Raw genomic sequence first — 16678 nt, forward strand, 5'->3', positions numbered from 1 at the left:
GTATAGGATAACATCATCTGCAGATAGTGACAATTTGACTTCTTCTTTTCTTATTTGTATCATTTCATTTTTCTCTTGCCTAATAGCTATAGATAAAATTTCAGGTACTATATTACATGGGAATGGTGAAAGTGGACATCTTTGTCTTTATTTTAGTGGAAATGCTTTCAGTTATTTCTCATGCAGTATGATATTGGGTGTGATTTGGGTCATATGTATCCTTTATGATGTTGAGGTAAGTTCTTTCTGTTCATAGTGCTTCAGAGTTTTCATAATAAAGAGGTGGAAATTTGTTAGCCAGCATTTCATTGCTGTGACCAAAATATTTGAAAATATTTAGAGGATAAAAAAGCTTATTGGTGCTCTCAATATCAGAAGTTAAATCCATTATTAGTAGGTTCCATTGCTCTGGACATGAAGTGAGGCAGAACATCATAGTGGAAGGTCCTAGCAAGGAAAAGTTCCTCAACTTATGACAGCTAGGAAGGGGACAAGGGGATGGGAGGCAGGAGAAAGAGGGCATGTATGCAAAGAATGAGGGATAACATATAATCCCACAACATATAATTCCCAAGGGCACATTCCCAATGATCTACTTCCTCCAACCATATCTCACTTGCTTACTGTAACCACACGGTTATCCATTCAAACAATTAATCCATTAAATGAATTAAAGCAATTATGAGGTTACAGCTCGCATAATCTAATCATTTCACCTTTGAATGTTCCTGTATTGCCTAACACATGACATTTTGAGACAGAGAGCTCATGTATAAACCATAACATTTTCTGAAAGGCTTTTTCTGCATCTATTGAGAATATTGTGTGACTTTTTATCTTTGGTCCTATTTATGGGGAATATTACATCTATTGATTTGGATATTAGGATCATCCTTGCATTCCAGGAATGAAACCAATTTTACGTCAGTATAATTTTTTAAATGTGTACTTAAATTTTATTTTCTAATATTTTGTTAAGGATTTTTGTATATATGATCATTGAGAATAATGCCTTGTAATTTTCTTTACTTGAAGTATCATTATCTAGTTTTGGTATCACAAGGCCAGGCTCCACTGCATGTGTTTGGAAGCATTCCCTCCCTTTCAATTTTGAAGAATAATTCGAGGAGTATTAATCTCTATTTCTATTGAAAACTCTGGTACAGTTCAGCTGTGAATCACTAGGGTCTGACTTTTCTTTGTTGGGAGGCTGTGGGGAGGAGTGCATGGAGTACTGCATACATGGCATGCATTATGGGCCTCAGGGGTAAAGCACTCTCTTAGTGCTAGGCGTGTGACTGGCAAACTGCTTACCCTGTAGGCCCAGCCCTGAACATGAGGCCACGTATTCTGGTCCCAGCACTTGCTCTATGATCCACTCCTTGATTGGTCACTGCAAGAATACTTGGCCAAAACTGTATTGGTGGCTGACTATAATCTGCTTAGCTATTGCTTGACTTTATATACATGATAACTGCGCAATAAAATTAGACCTGTTTCCAGCTTCGTCTCTGGAGGTCTTGAATAGTGACTCTACAGCCACACTCTCCTCTACCCTGTTTGGTGGACCTCCAAGCTGGATGAGAGAGAGTCCTCGCAGGAGGCTTTTAATTACTACTTCTATATTTCATTGTTGTTGTTGTTCTTTTTAGGTTTTATATACCTCTTAATTCAGTTTTGGTAGGTTAAATGTTATATATGTCTATAAATTTGGGCATTTCTTCAGATTTTCTATTTTCCTGGAATATGAATTTTCAAAATAGTCCTTAAAAATCATCTGAGTTTCAGTTGTGTCTTTTGTTCTCATTTTAATCTCTAATTTATTAATTTGGATCTTGTCTCTCTTTCTTTTGGTTAGCTTGCCTAGGGTTTTATCCAGATTGATGATTGAAACTATGTTTCATTGATCTTTCCTTTTCTTTTAATTTCTGTTTTATTTTCAAGTCTAATGTTTATCATTTTGTTGCTTTCTACTAGTTAGGATACTTTGTTCTTTAAGATGCATCTCTAGGTTTTTATTTAAGATTTCTATTTTTTTATTTCTTCTTATCACTGCATTTGTAGCATCTCAGTATTTTGATATTCATTTAATTCTAATTGATTTTTTTTATTTCATCCTTAATTTCTGCAATGGTTGACCCATCATTCAAAAGTATTTTGTTTAACCTCCCTTTATTTGTATAAAAAAAATTCCATGTCTGGCCTAGACCTTGCAAGTCCCCTCATATTGCAGAGAAATTTGTGTTGGGACATTTCCTTCCCAGATGAACAAACCCTGTTAGATGTGGGCAGGGTTCTTTTTGTGCACCCAGGAGTCTTCAGGGCAAAGGGAAAAGCACCATACACCTTTTCGGTGAGGAGGTCCTCTTCCATTCCTTTTGCAGGCCAGTGGGTTTTGCTTACTTTAGACAGGCAGCAATATTACTATATAAATTATTCAGATGGTTTACTATCAGGGCATTCCTCTGTAGTACACTTTGCTGCAATATCCAGGGAAAATAAAGATGAGTTGCAAGGAATTATGTTTCCCTATTGTTTAGACTTAGGGAATAAGGCTTAGGAACCTACCAGAGATGGCTCCCTGCTGCTCTGCTTATAGTTTGAGAAAATCTGATTCCTTCTCACACAGATGCACACTATGCATTTCCAGATTCAGCTAAATTTAGACTATCTTTTCCCTTTGCCACTGTTTCTGTATAATTTTGTAAGTTATATCTCTTTTTCTCCCTTGGTGTGATACTTCCCCACTGACTTGCCCTGGTACAAGCCAAGGTTATAGATTTAGACCTATACAATTTTTTCTTCTTCTTCTCCATATTGGTAATGAGACTCTCTGGGTCTAAGTCTCTGATTGTTCAATATTAAGCCTCTGTACATTCCCTCAACCATGAATCTCACTGAGTAGCTATTCTCCAGCTATTTCAACTCTAAAGAAACTGTGTCATGCAGACTACTTTTATGCCCAAATATCTGAGGCACCCCAATCCAATTTATGGACTTTAAAAAGAATATTTTGATGACTATTTCTCCATTTAAATAATATTTATCCATATATGTTTATATATATATAAATATCAAAACTGTATATATATTATATATATTAAAACTATAGGTATATTACATATATCTATAAATGCATAAAACCTTTAAAATATTTTGTTGTACAATTTGATGGTACATTTTAAAAATTCTTGTATAAATTATTAATTAGCATCTTAAACATTTACTTATTCAATTATCAAGATTGAATAGTGATGGTACTAAATCATGAGGACAATTACCCTTACAAAAAGACAACATCTCTTTTCTTATGGAACACAGATCTTTGAAACATTAGTATTAAACAAATATTGAAACAAATAGCTGTATAATCACAATTTTCCTCACATGTTATGCAGGAAAGACACAGTTCTGCCAAAGTGCAGAACTTTGACTTTAATGGGTAGTAGTGGTGGTGAAAGAAGATCTACTTTTGTATTAAAGAAATGAAACACAGTGTATAAAGGAAAGATAAAAAGGGAATTCTATTACATGGGAAGATGTGTAAGGCAAGAACTTTATAAAGATTAGAAAGTAGAAAAAGACTGAGCATGTTTTAAGGGAGGTGAGATGATATGAGAAAACTCCATATTTGAATATTTTCAAGTCCAGGAATTTCACAATAGGTAGGGAACCTTAAGGGTGCTCTATGAACCAGGCACTAAAAAGTACTGAAGACATATGTAAAGAAAAAAGTTTATTATTGCCTGCCTCCAGTTCTCAAGAGCAAGCGAAAGCATAAATATCTGTAGGGTGAGAAATAAGTGCCCTACCTTACACAGCAGCAGGGCTTGGGATGGGAAGTTCACATCAAGATATTTTTCCTTTAGAATGCTGTTCTGATTTATGGCCCTCTTGCTTTTCTGATGCTGCTGAGAAGTCAGAAGCAATTCTAATTCCTAATCCATTTTGTGTGACTGAACATTGTATTTTCTTTCTGGAAGGTTGGAGAAAATTTTCTTTGCCTTCAATATTTTTAAATTTCACAATATGTCATGGTATGAGTCTATTATAATTCATTTTATGGAGTGCTGGTTGATCTCTCTAAATTTGGCAATTTACGTCCTTCAGTTCTGGGAAATATTTTAATAATTTTTAAAATTATTTCCTACCATCTGTTTTTCTTCCTTCTCCATCTGGACCTTCTATTATTTGGACTTAGGAATTCTGTAAGTGATATCTATGTTGTTCTAAATTTTCTCTTTATTTGCTATCATTTTTGTATTCATTTTCTATGAGTTTTCTTTATTATCTAGGCTTATTTTTTGTTTTTATTTAATTATTATACTTTTAAATTCCAGTAGCACATTCAGGTTTTAACAAAGTAATTTCAGGATTTTATTATTATTTTTTTTATTTCAGAGATTAGCTATTCTCTCATTTCTGGAAGGATATAAATTACAGGTTTGGAGTTTTTTTAACAGTAATTTTTTTTCTCTTTTCTTGGTAACATTTTCATTGTTACTATTTCTTTGTTTTCATTTGTCTTATCTTCCTGTTACAGAGTTTGCTCAGATGACTAATTCATGTTGGCTTTCTGATCCTGAGTAAGAGAGGGAGAACAAAACTATGACTTATAATTTCTGAGCAATGAATAATTTTCATCTTGTGAGCTTCCCTGAAGATGGATGACATGATATTATTCTTTTTAGATAATTCACAACATTATGTCAAAAATTCATCAGAGAAAAGTCTTTCAAGCAAGTGCCCAAAGGCTGCTGACATTCTGATGGGGTGCTGGGTACAATGTACTGGGTGGACCTCTCACTGGATAGAAAGCTGATCTTCACTGCCTTTAGCACTCAGTGTTCAGATTTGGCGTGGTCTGTGTCCTGAGTCCATATACCTCCAGTCTTTCACCTATGTTATGCAGGAGTGGGAACCTAAAAATTTAGTGACTTACCAAACAAGGCTTCTGTATGCATGTTATTAAAAACTATCACACTCATGTCCTAAGATAATTGATAATTAATGTACCTTTTTGGAGAATCTGCACAGTAAATAAAGTTTCCTTCTTGACCTATCACAACCTTGGAATTCAGTTGTCTCAGAACCGCTAAGTCCATTCCCACTATCCATATGCTTTCAATAGTTTTTTTGTGATCACTTCTTCAGTTCTCTTTATTCTTTTATACATCATTAAAAAAACCCTTGCTATTGTAGTGCTTTTTATTAAAGGATTTTTTATTTTTTTAGTTTTAGATGGACACAATAATTTTATTTTATTTATTTTTATATGGTGCTGAGTATTAAACCCAATGCTTCACACATGCCAGACAGATGCACTACCACTGAGCCACAACCTCAGCCCTATAGCGGTTCTGAAGTGCTTAACAAACAAACAAAATGGTATTCATGTCTTCTATATATCATTGTAAACTAGAAGTTCAATGAAGAGAAAATCATTGGTATGGCAGTGTATAGCTTCAAACACATATTTATGTGTATATGTAAATATATGTATAAGAACATTCATCACTTTCTAAATTTCTCTAAGGCACCAAACTATTTTGGGGGAGGAAGTTTTATATTAAATAAAGTTAATTCCCATTGTTTTATTTTTTATCTTAATAAAAAATAAGGGAAGGCACCTAAAGCCTGTTTTTCATAAAACTTTGAAGAATGTGTAGATTTATCCTATTGATTACCATTAAGAGGAGAAAATCCTTTATTTGAGCCTCATTTGATTAAAGTTGAAAATGGATTAACCAATATAGGGCAAAAACTGATGAATTAGAAGCAAGGAACACCGATGCAAAGGTGTGGGAAAAATGATACCCAACAAAGCTTGGAAAAATTATTTACCTTCTCTGGAACAGTTCTGTGAACAGTCTTACCAAGATACCTAACTTTTAGATACCTCAGTCTGGTGATTGGGAGATGCCGCTCGCTATACAGCCCTAGAGGTCAAATGGAATAACTGAAAATGAGTAGCACTTGTAGGATTGATATACCGATTGAATGATGTAAAATGCTTAGAGAAATGCTTTAGTCAGTATACATAAATGGTAATTATTATTAGAAGGGAGACTTAGTTTGGAGATCTGTTTTCTTATTCTTTTCTACTTCAGAGCTTTTACTCAAAGAGCTAACTACATAGAAAAAGATATATATATATATATATATATATATATATATTGCTGCAAATGCAATTAAAATATACATGGTCATTGATAACAAAAATAAACCAAGAAGAGATCTACCTTTCCTTTATTGGGACAATTGTAAGGATCATCTTATCAACTTATGGAATTTTTACCCTGAAACTAGGTAATATAAACATGATACAAGGGTTGAGTTTTAGGGACAAAGAGTATTGCCCTTCTGTCTTTCCATGTTCTTTTTTCTACTCAAATTTTAACTTTCAAAATCCTAACCATGTTCTTTAATATCCCTGATCAAATCTGACTTTTATTAGAAAGTTTTATTTCTTTCCCTCAAAATAAATATCTCCCTCCTCCAAAATTTCATATCATTTTGTATCTTTCATGTGACAATTGTTTAGCTCATGAAATGTTTGTTTTAATTATCTCATGTTAATAGTACAATATAATGTTCTTAAGCACATGATGTGCATCTTAGTATTCTTTTCAGAGCTACAGGTGATAACTTTTCTCTAGAAACTTCAATAGCAAACCTCTACATGCTCCAAGAAGAATATGGGCAGAACAAAAAAACAAGGATAGTTATCAAGTTAGACCCATTGTACAATGGCAGTCCAGCCAGATCCTGTGTCTCTTCTTTTTAAAAGGCATATTCTGAGGCATGCCTGGAATGAAAAGTTATGCAGATATAAGGAGGTGCCAGACCATGTAATACTTTCTTCTAATTGTAAACCTAAATTGCCAGGCATATCTTCCAGCAATGTGAACTAGATAATAAAATAGATATTTCCTTATTTAAGATAATTAGGTAGGATATAAAATTATACAGAGAGTAGCAAATTTAAGCATGTATAAAAGTTGACTTCTTTTATATTTTGTTTCAATTTAAGACTTCTAGAGAATTTATCACTAATTTGAATATGACTGAAAGCCAGTGATGAGAAGAACCAAAATCAAAATAAGAAAATTATTTAATTAACTAATAGGTTGACATAGTAATATTTAAAAATAACTGAAAATGTTTTATTTATTTTTTTCTGTTTTTTTAAATTTTTATTTGTTTTGATTAGTTATACATGACAGTACAATGATCTTGACATATCATACATTTGAATCAGATGGGATATAATTTCTCATTTTTCTGAGTGTACAGGTTGCAGAATTACATTGGTCATGTGGTCACGTATATACCCACAGCAATAATAATGTCTATTTTATTCTGCTGTCTTTCCATTCCCTCCTTCCCCTCTCCAAAATGTTTTATTTTTTATTATGTGGTGAATTTGAAAATATTTCCTTAGCTTTGTAGATGAATGAAGATTCCAAATACACAGATATCATAGTTATGGAACAATATGAGATATCAACTTGCTTTATTGGAAAGTTCCAAATCATAATTACAGTAAAATGGGGAGAAATAAAATTCATAGGACTATAGAATAGAGATATATTGTTAAGACCAAAAAGACCTAGAAATTAGACTTAGTAGGCTATGGTCTTACTGTAGTATTCAAAAATAAACATATATGAAATTTATAATTTTACATTTCTTATTAGGATAATTACTTTTAAGAAATATAGACTATATGTCTATATTTCTACTACTACTATATGTCTATATTTCTACTATTAAGCTACTAGAGCTTAATTTTTATACATATGAGAAAGTCAGATAAGTTTCAAAGCTATCAATAAAAAGATGATCAAAATATTTTTTAGGTGTAGAGATCTTGGCAAATATATGTATATGCATTATTATAAATTATTATTAGAATTATTATAAATTACATTATTAGTATTTGAGAAACCATCACAATAGATTGACATTTCAGCTAAAAATTACACATTGGACTTAATTCTTGTGCAAATGACCTTAAAGTCACTAAATCGACTTACCAGAAGAGAATTTGGCATTTTCTGTTTATCCAGATTGTACTAAATTCTTTTCAGTACTTTTTTTTTTGAGTTCTGCTTTTCATCCAATTTTTCTACCACACCAATGAAAATAAAACCAATATTTTGGATAGTTACATAATCTCCACTCTTTTCTTTAAGATGCTTAGTTTTACTGAAAAATAACACTACTTTGTAGGTTGATACAATTAAAGATATTTGTACTATCCCTTTGGCTATGTCATTTTAATATAGAGTCAATTATTTATCATCCTTGCACTAAAAATGGCTATTTCAAAAGGTCATTGCTTTTAAGAAATGACTTATCTGTCACAGTAGGTACCAAAAAGCTAATCTCCTACTGAAAGAAAAGCATATAACATGGTGTTTAAAAGCATACCTAAGTTTTAAGGCTCATATATGTCACTCTCTTTCTCTGTATTTCAAGAACTTAGAATTGTTGATCATCTTTTTATTCATATTAATATGTGAAAATAAGATTTTCATAATGACTTTTATATTCCCTTGTCTATCAGAGACTGGGAAGAAGGTGAAGTGTTAATGGGAAGGTGAGAGGGTGGAAGGGAGGGTGGACATGATCAGTTCATATTATGTGGGTACATAAATGTCAAAAAGAAATCCATTAATTTGTACACTTAATATGTGCTGAAAAACAGAGAATTCTCTTAGCTGCTTACAAAGTCATTCTCAAAATTATCTTTTCTTATAACCATTCCTAACTACCTTTCTTCAATGCAAAGTTACCCTCTTTACCTCTTTTCTTTAACTAATACTACATTGCTCTGTAAATTGGTTTCGTATAGCTGCCCTTGCTCTGACACACACTATTTTCAAGTAAATCAGAGCAGTAAATTCCTAATTCATAGCTTCTTTTCTATCCAGAGACTCCTTCTTCAAACTACTAAATATCAGCTCCCACTGTCTCAAGGACAGAGCCTTAACATACAGTGCAAAGCTATCTACTATCATCCTCTTTCAAGTTCTCAAACAACATCTTCTAACAATCTCAGCCCCAATCTGCACACTAGGCAACATCTAATCAACCTGCCCATATATTAGCATCTTTGCTTTAAAATATCGTTTTATGCTTCTCTCAGCCACATAGCTAACTCCTATCCAGTGCCAGCCTTTATTCTTTAGAGTGCCTTCTGGGACTCTTGTTAGATTCTAGGTCCTTTTTTTTATAATAGTGACAGAATGCTTTTGAGGTGATATTTTAATATTTCCCCATTAGCCTTTGTCCAATTCAAGCAGTGTATGACTCTATGGCTTTTTCTCCAGGGAAGAAGTGTAAGAGCATGGAAACCAAAATAAAGAAAGCCTGCAATTATCCTCAGCACCTAAGCTAGGGGGATTGAAAGGATTCAGGGGATAAACAAGTTTCTGGAGAAATTAGATTTGAGATGGATTTAAACCACAGCTGTTGGAGAGGTGAGGCAGAGGGTAGGAAAAAAAATTATGAGAATAGAGAGAGTGGTTTGCATCCTATTTTTTCACACACAAAGAACTTATATGACCATGTGACTAGGAATCAGAGTTGTATCAAAATAAGTTATGTGTTCCAAACCTGAGGACAATCTTTTTACCTATACCTTGCTGTATCAAACAGCCCTACTTAACATTAGTTGAAACCCTCAAAAGAAAAAAAAGAAAGCTTCAAAAAGGAGTAAAATTAAAATCTTAAAATTTACCTACACAAGAATACGGAAGGCTCAAGCTTCAGCTATAACAATGAGTTATTCTTAGGAAATTAATTATCTTTCTTTGACCAACAGTATATACTTGAGGTTAGTTGCAGAAATTAGTAAAATAATCAGTGCTTTAATTCAACTATAGAAAGTTGGGGGGACAGAGATTTGGCAATCATTGAGGTTTATGAAGCTGAGTTGTACTGGTTTATAAGAGCCAATTGGGCATCTCTTTTTAAAATACAGATTCGGTGATGTCTTGGTTATAGCTTGAAATTGGATACTGTGGGAATATTTTGCACCACAGAAACTGGCAAATGCTACAAACAGTGTCTTTTGTTGCACATTAATCATTAAATAACTGGTTCAGACTCAAGGTCAGAACAACTGAGACATTAAAGGACCTTCCCTATAAATGATACTATGACAGCTATTCTAGATATGGCTCCTAACCCTGAAGTTGTTTCTAAAACATTAAGTAAAAAGAAAACCTTGAGTAAGTATTTCCAGCCACATATCAAAATTCATATATTTTTAGAGGAGAAAAATGAGATATCAGTTAATTTGTGTTCTGTGGAAATTCTTCCACTTTCCTCTTGCTGAGCCACCAGGATGAAGAGAATTGTATCTGAGACTTTCACCATTGCTGTAACCCACAAGGTGGCTCTTTGATTTCAATTTATGTATTGGATTTTCGTAAGATTTTCTGTAAGCAATGATTTCCAAGTTTAAACTACACACACACACACACCACAGACACACAATTCTTCTTACATCTCCAATAGTAATATTTAAAATTATAATTGAATATGTTTCCATTAAGTATGCTGGCAATTTTCAGTCATTTCAGAGTATCAACATATTACATAAGATCTGATCAAAGCAAACATTTCCCAATAAAAAGTCATTTTATAAATACTGAAAACCTGATTGTAATGGTTATATTACAATATAACTGCTGGCTGTAGCTCAGTGGTAGAGTGTGTGCCTAGCATGCCCAGGGACCTGGGTTTTATCCCCAGCACAAATAAAATAATATAGGTTCCTTTTAAAAAGCTTACATACAGAGGAAAAATACTCAAAATAACCAACACAATATGAAAGAAAAATTCAAAGTAGAAGAGTGAAATGATCGTTGACTCTGACTATGAAGCTACAGTAATCAAGGCACTGTGTACCTGAGTAAGAATAGACCAAAAGACTAATTTAAAAAAAATATATATATAGAATCCTAAAACAGATCCATCAAGTTGAACAATTGTCTTGTGAGAGAGGATATTGTGTTCTAAAACTGGTGTTAGAACACTGGACAACCACATGTAGGGGGGAAAAGAGAGAAAACAAAAGGATCTTGACACAGATCTCATATCTTTCACAAAAATTAACTCAAATAGATTAAATTTAAAATCAATATATATTTAATTTAAAAATTCTAAATAGATCTAAGTTTAAATATAAAACTCTTAGAAGATAATATAGGGGAACATTTGCATGACCTTGGGTATAATGATGACATGTTGGTTACAAAAATGGTAAAACACATAATAGAAAAAATTAATAACTTGGACGTCATTAAAATTAAAAAAAAATTCTCTGCAAAAGACATGGTCAGAAGATTGAGAAGACAAGTGGTATATTAGCAGAACATATAAGGAAAAGAACTATATTATAAAGGACCCCAAATACCCAATATCTTAAAAACTCTACAATAAAAAAAAAAAAACAAAGGAGATGGAAAGTGTGGTTAATCGGCTGGTGGCACTACAAATTGGTGTAACCACTCTGGAAAGCAGTATGAAGATTCCTTAGAAAACATGGAATGGAACCATCATTTGATCATTTGAACCAGCTATTCCACTTCTCAGTCTATACCCACTTAAAATAAGCATACTATAGTGACACAGCCAAATGAATGTTTATAGCAGCTCAATTCACAATAGCTAAACTGTGAAACCAACCTAGATGGCCTCAATAGATGAATGGATAAAGAAACTATGATATGTATACACAATGTAATATTACTCAGCATTAAAGAGAATAAAATTATGGCATTTCCAGATAAATGGATGGAATGGGAGAATATTATGCTAAATGAAGTAAGCCAATCCCAAAACACCAAAGGCTGAATGTTCTCTCTGATAGTAGACAGAAGAAATGAGTTGTCGTATTCTGTTGAATATAATATATTCTGTGAATATAATTAGCAATGATGCATTATGCAGCTCAAATTAGAATAGGAGATTTTAAATGTACTCCCCATAAAGAAATGATAAAAGGTCAAGGTGATGGATATGCTAATTATCCTGAGTTAATCATTACCCAATGTAAACAGAGATCAAAATATCAAAAATAGGAAAAGATGCTATATCAACAAAAAACATGAATTAAAAAATGTTCAAAAATCCTGAACACAAACCTCATCAAAGAAGATATAAGGATGTTAAATAATTATACAAAAAGGTTGCTTACCATTTTGTGCCATCAAACATTTGCAAATTAAAACACCCAGATCCACTAATACATATTTGAGCAGTGGAAATACCATATATTGATGACACCAAATACTGGTTATTATGTGAAGCAAAAAAACTTATCATTTTTTGCTAGTGGAATTTCAATATGACATAGCCACTTTGGAAGAAATTTAAACAGTTTCCTTGAAAACTGAATGTACTCTTACCATCATATCTAATAGTAGTATTCCTTGTTATTTTCCCAAATAAGTTAAAACTGTAAATCTACACAAAAATCTGCATATCAGCATTCATATCAGTTTTATTTATAATACAAACACTTGGAAGAAACACAGATGTCCTTCAATGGATGAATGGAGAAATAAACTGTAGTAATACATGCAATGGGATAATAATCATCAGTGAAAGAAGAGCTATGAAACCATCACTAAACATAAAGAAAGTTTAAATATCATTAAATGAAAAGTGAATGTCAAAAGACTACTGACTATATAATTTCAACTATATCATATTTTGGAAAGACAAAACAATAGAGACATTAAAAAAAAAAACAGGGGTTTCCAAAGGGCTGTAGGGAACAAAAGTAGAAATGTAGGGATTCTGACCATGGAAATGTACAAGGAAGTGTTCCCCTGGTGAGAAAACACCCTGTTACCCACCCTTAGAATGCCCTGCAATCTCTCTTAAGATCTAATAATATAGCTAATATATGTGTTATGTCTAGCTGGTATGGCAATGCCCTGAGATGCCTCTGTGTTAGATCCTCATCAAGCTGTGACCTTGATTGCAGGCACATAGCTCCTACAAATTAGAAGAACTTGTTTTATATATAACTACAATGTTTCATCAAGCTCAGGTGCTCCTGGAGCTGCCTGCCTGGCAATGGGCTTTCTTGAAAACTGCATAAAGCTCCTAACATTGCATATTGCAGCTGTGAAATTTAACTGCAGAATAAGCAACTTTACTGATAACTTAAACAATAATGTGGTTATGGTACTAATAACCTAATGTAACCTATTGATATAAATAAATGTGACCACTTGGACAAAAGAGCCACTCTGTCACCTTCCCTGCCTCTGCACCCTGTTTCCTTATTATTGAGATTCTTTACGTAGGGATTAATAGGACAGAGTTAAGCTTACCAATGATGATGAATAATGATGTGGATTGTTGCTCCATGGATTATCAACAGACAACCTTGTTGCAGGATGCTAATGGTGAGGGTGGTCCTGTGTTCTCAATGGAACATAGATAGGCAATAAGAAAAATTATGGCTTATAGATAGGATTCAGAAGGAAAAATTAATAGTTAAGTGTAACTTTTGTAGTTTTTGTAATCAGGATCAAAAACTGAGTTGAGATTTGATCATCATCTATTACTGTTGTGCTATCATTACAGGAAATTTTCACATCATTTCTTCTTCAGTTGAGAACATAATTTAAAAAAAAATCTGTTACCATGTTAATAACTGATCTCAAAGTCATCTAATTTCTTGAAATGTGACATCAAAAATTATACACCTGGGGCTGGGGCTGGGGCTCATTGGTAGAGTGCTTACCTTGCACATGTGAGGCACTGGGTTCGATCCTCAGCATCATATAAAAATAAATAAAAATATTGTGTTCAACTACAACTAAAAAAATATTTTTAAAAATTCACCTGGAAAACATTCATTGACATTGTACAGAAACTATAATTTGGATGAATGCTATTTACCTGAATCTTTAGCTTTTTATGTATTTATCTTTTCATTTTTACTTTTTAAAAAAAATCATATTGTAAAATTATATGAGGGTCCAATGAACTGTGTATAATAAGATATGAAAGAGGAGTCCAGATCAGCTGAACTACAGATGATATGACTGCTCAAATGGATTGTCTTTCAGTAGTGATGCACATACAGCCTGGATGACTTGTTTTGACCAATTTCACAAAGTAGCAGCAGGAAACAGATTCCAATCATTAAAGGTCATGAAAAGATCATATTGTGCTCAATCTTCTGTGAGCATTCCAGTGTTTACTTGAGTTGCCACTTACCATGAAATCTGTGGGGCCTGAAAGCATTTTGTTAAAGTTTACAGTGTGCAATAAAAAATTGTATTTTGGATTTACAATTTTTCCATATGTGGGTAACAAACTGTCACCAAATATTATGCATAATTCTAAATCAAAATGTATAATTAAACAAATGTGAACATGTTTTTCTTTTCCAAAATTATTTTTTCTCCTTTTGTTTAGCTGAGAGAAGAAAAATTCTTAAACAATGGATGCTCTTCAAAATTTTAGGGATGCTATTTGGAAATACACATTCTTCCAAGTATATTCCACCTCCCTAAGTATATTTCCAACAGATTTTTAAAAAAATAGACCTGTGAATGCAGTTATTTATTTACTTCATTGATTTCTATATAATATTGTACTAAGTCCATAATAATGATAATTTAAATAAGTTAAATAATGATAAATAATAAAGTTTAAATAATAATTATCAAAAAAGTGTGAGTGCCATTTTCTAAAATTTTTCTAGAATATTGAACTTGTAATATTCTAGTTAGTTGAGGAAACTGAGGCCTGACAGTTTAATTAATTTGCCAAAAATTTCATTTGTGTTTGCTATACTGACACTCCTAAAATGAAACAAGTTCATCTTTTTTTTTTAATTTGTTGTTCAAAACATTACAAAGCTCATGGCATATCATCTTCCATACATTTGATTCAAGTGGGTCATGAACTCCCATTTTTTACCCCAAATACAAGTTGCAGAATTACATCTGTTACACATCCACATTTTTACATAATACCATATTAATGACTGTTGTATTCTGCTACCTTTCCTATCCCCTACTATCCCCCCTCCCCTTCCCTCTCATCTTCCCTCTCTACCCCATCTGCTGTTGTTTAATTCTCTCCCTTGTTTTTTTTTCCCCTTTCCCCTCACAAACTCTTATATGTAATTTTGTGTAACAATGAGGGTCTCCTTCCATTTCCATAGTTTCCCTTCTCTCTCCCCCCACTCGTCTCTATTTAATGTTAATCTTTTCCTCATGCTCTTCTTCCCTGTTCTGATCTTAGTTGCTCTCTTTATATCAAAGAAGACATTTGGCATTTGTTTTTTAAGAATTGGCTAGCTTCACTTAGCATAATCTGCTCTAATGCCATCCATTTCCCTGCAAAATCCATGATTTTGTCATTTTTTAGTGCTGCTTAATACTCCATTGTGTATAAATGCCACAGTTTCTTAATCCATTCATCTATTGAAGGGCATCTAGGTTGATTCCAAAGTCTAGCTATCTACACATTGTGGGGTTGGGCTCCAAATTCCTTAATAGGACGCCCATAGCCCAAGAGTTAAATACAAGAATAAACAAATGGGACTTACTTAAACTAAAAAGTTTTTTTCTCAGCAAGAGAAACAATAAGAGAGGTAAATAGGGAACCTACATCCTGGGAACAAATTTTTACCCCTCACACTTCAGATAGAGCCCTAATATCCAGAATATACAAAGAACTCAAAAAATTAAACAATAAGATAACAAACAACCCTATCAACAAATGGGCCAAGGACCTGAACAGACACTTCTCAGAGAAGGACATACAATCAATCAATAAGTACATGAAAAAATGCTCACCATCTCTAGCAGTCAGAGAAATGCAAATCAAAACCACCCTAAGATACCATCTCACTCCAGTAAGATTGGCAGCCATTATGAAGTCAAGCAACAACAAGTGCTGGCGAGGATGTGGGGAAAAGGGTACACTTGTACATTGCTGGTGGAACTGCAAACTGGTACGGCCAATATGGAAAGCAGTATGGAGATTCCTAGGAAAGCTGGGAATGGAACCACCATTTGACCCAGCTATTGCCCTTCTTGGCCTATTCCCTGAGGACCTTAAAAGAGCATACTATAGGGATACTGCCACATCAATGATCATAGCAGCACAATTCACAAGTTCATCTTATGGAGAAAAAAAACCTTTAGAAAATCTAAGTCAAAATAACTTCTCATTATATATAGTTGAGGCCATTTCTAGAATATATAAATTAGATAATTATACATATATAATGCAGATGAAGCATTCATGGTAAGCCTTCTAAAGAAAATTTATTCAGTGTACTTCCAGACATTACCTTTCATCAGATATTTTATTAAGCATCTTTAAATAAATGGAATATTTTGATAAAATAAAATCTAAACATAATATGTTAGTTATCTCTTATTTACCACTAGAATATCAGGCTCAAAGAGATCATAGCCTGGCTGATATCAGATAGACATACAATGATAAGGCAAAGATTTAAATCTGTTCTATAAATCTGTTGTTATTTTAAACATATTGAAGTTCACATACTCACATTTTATGTTTGCTCTTTTTTAATATTTTCAAATGTTATTTATTATGATACATTTTACATTAGGCACTACAAGAAAGCAAATAACTACAATAATTTCAAAACAAT

The 16678-nt window shown here is 32.9% G+C and overlaps 1 protein-coding gene across 4 annotated transcripts in view; it reads left to right on the top strand.

The window, feature by feature from the left end:
• The window catches only part of Fstl5 (follistatin like 5), a 781198-nt gene that overhangs the window by 247065 nt on the left and 517455 nt on the right, over positions 1–16678 (top strand). The window lies entirely within an intron of this gene.

This window comes from Marmota monax, unplaced genomic scaffold, assembly GCF_021218885.2.
Source record: "Marmota monax isolate L192 unplaced genomic scaffold, Marmota_monax_Labrador192_F-V1.1 WCK01_AAM20220418_F8-fsc00002, whole genome shotgun sequence".
NCBI classification, from domain to species: Eukaryota; Metazoa; Chordata; class Mammalia; order Rodentia; family Sciuridae; genus Marmota; species Marmota monax.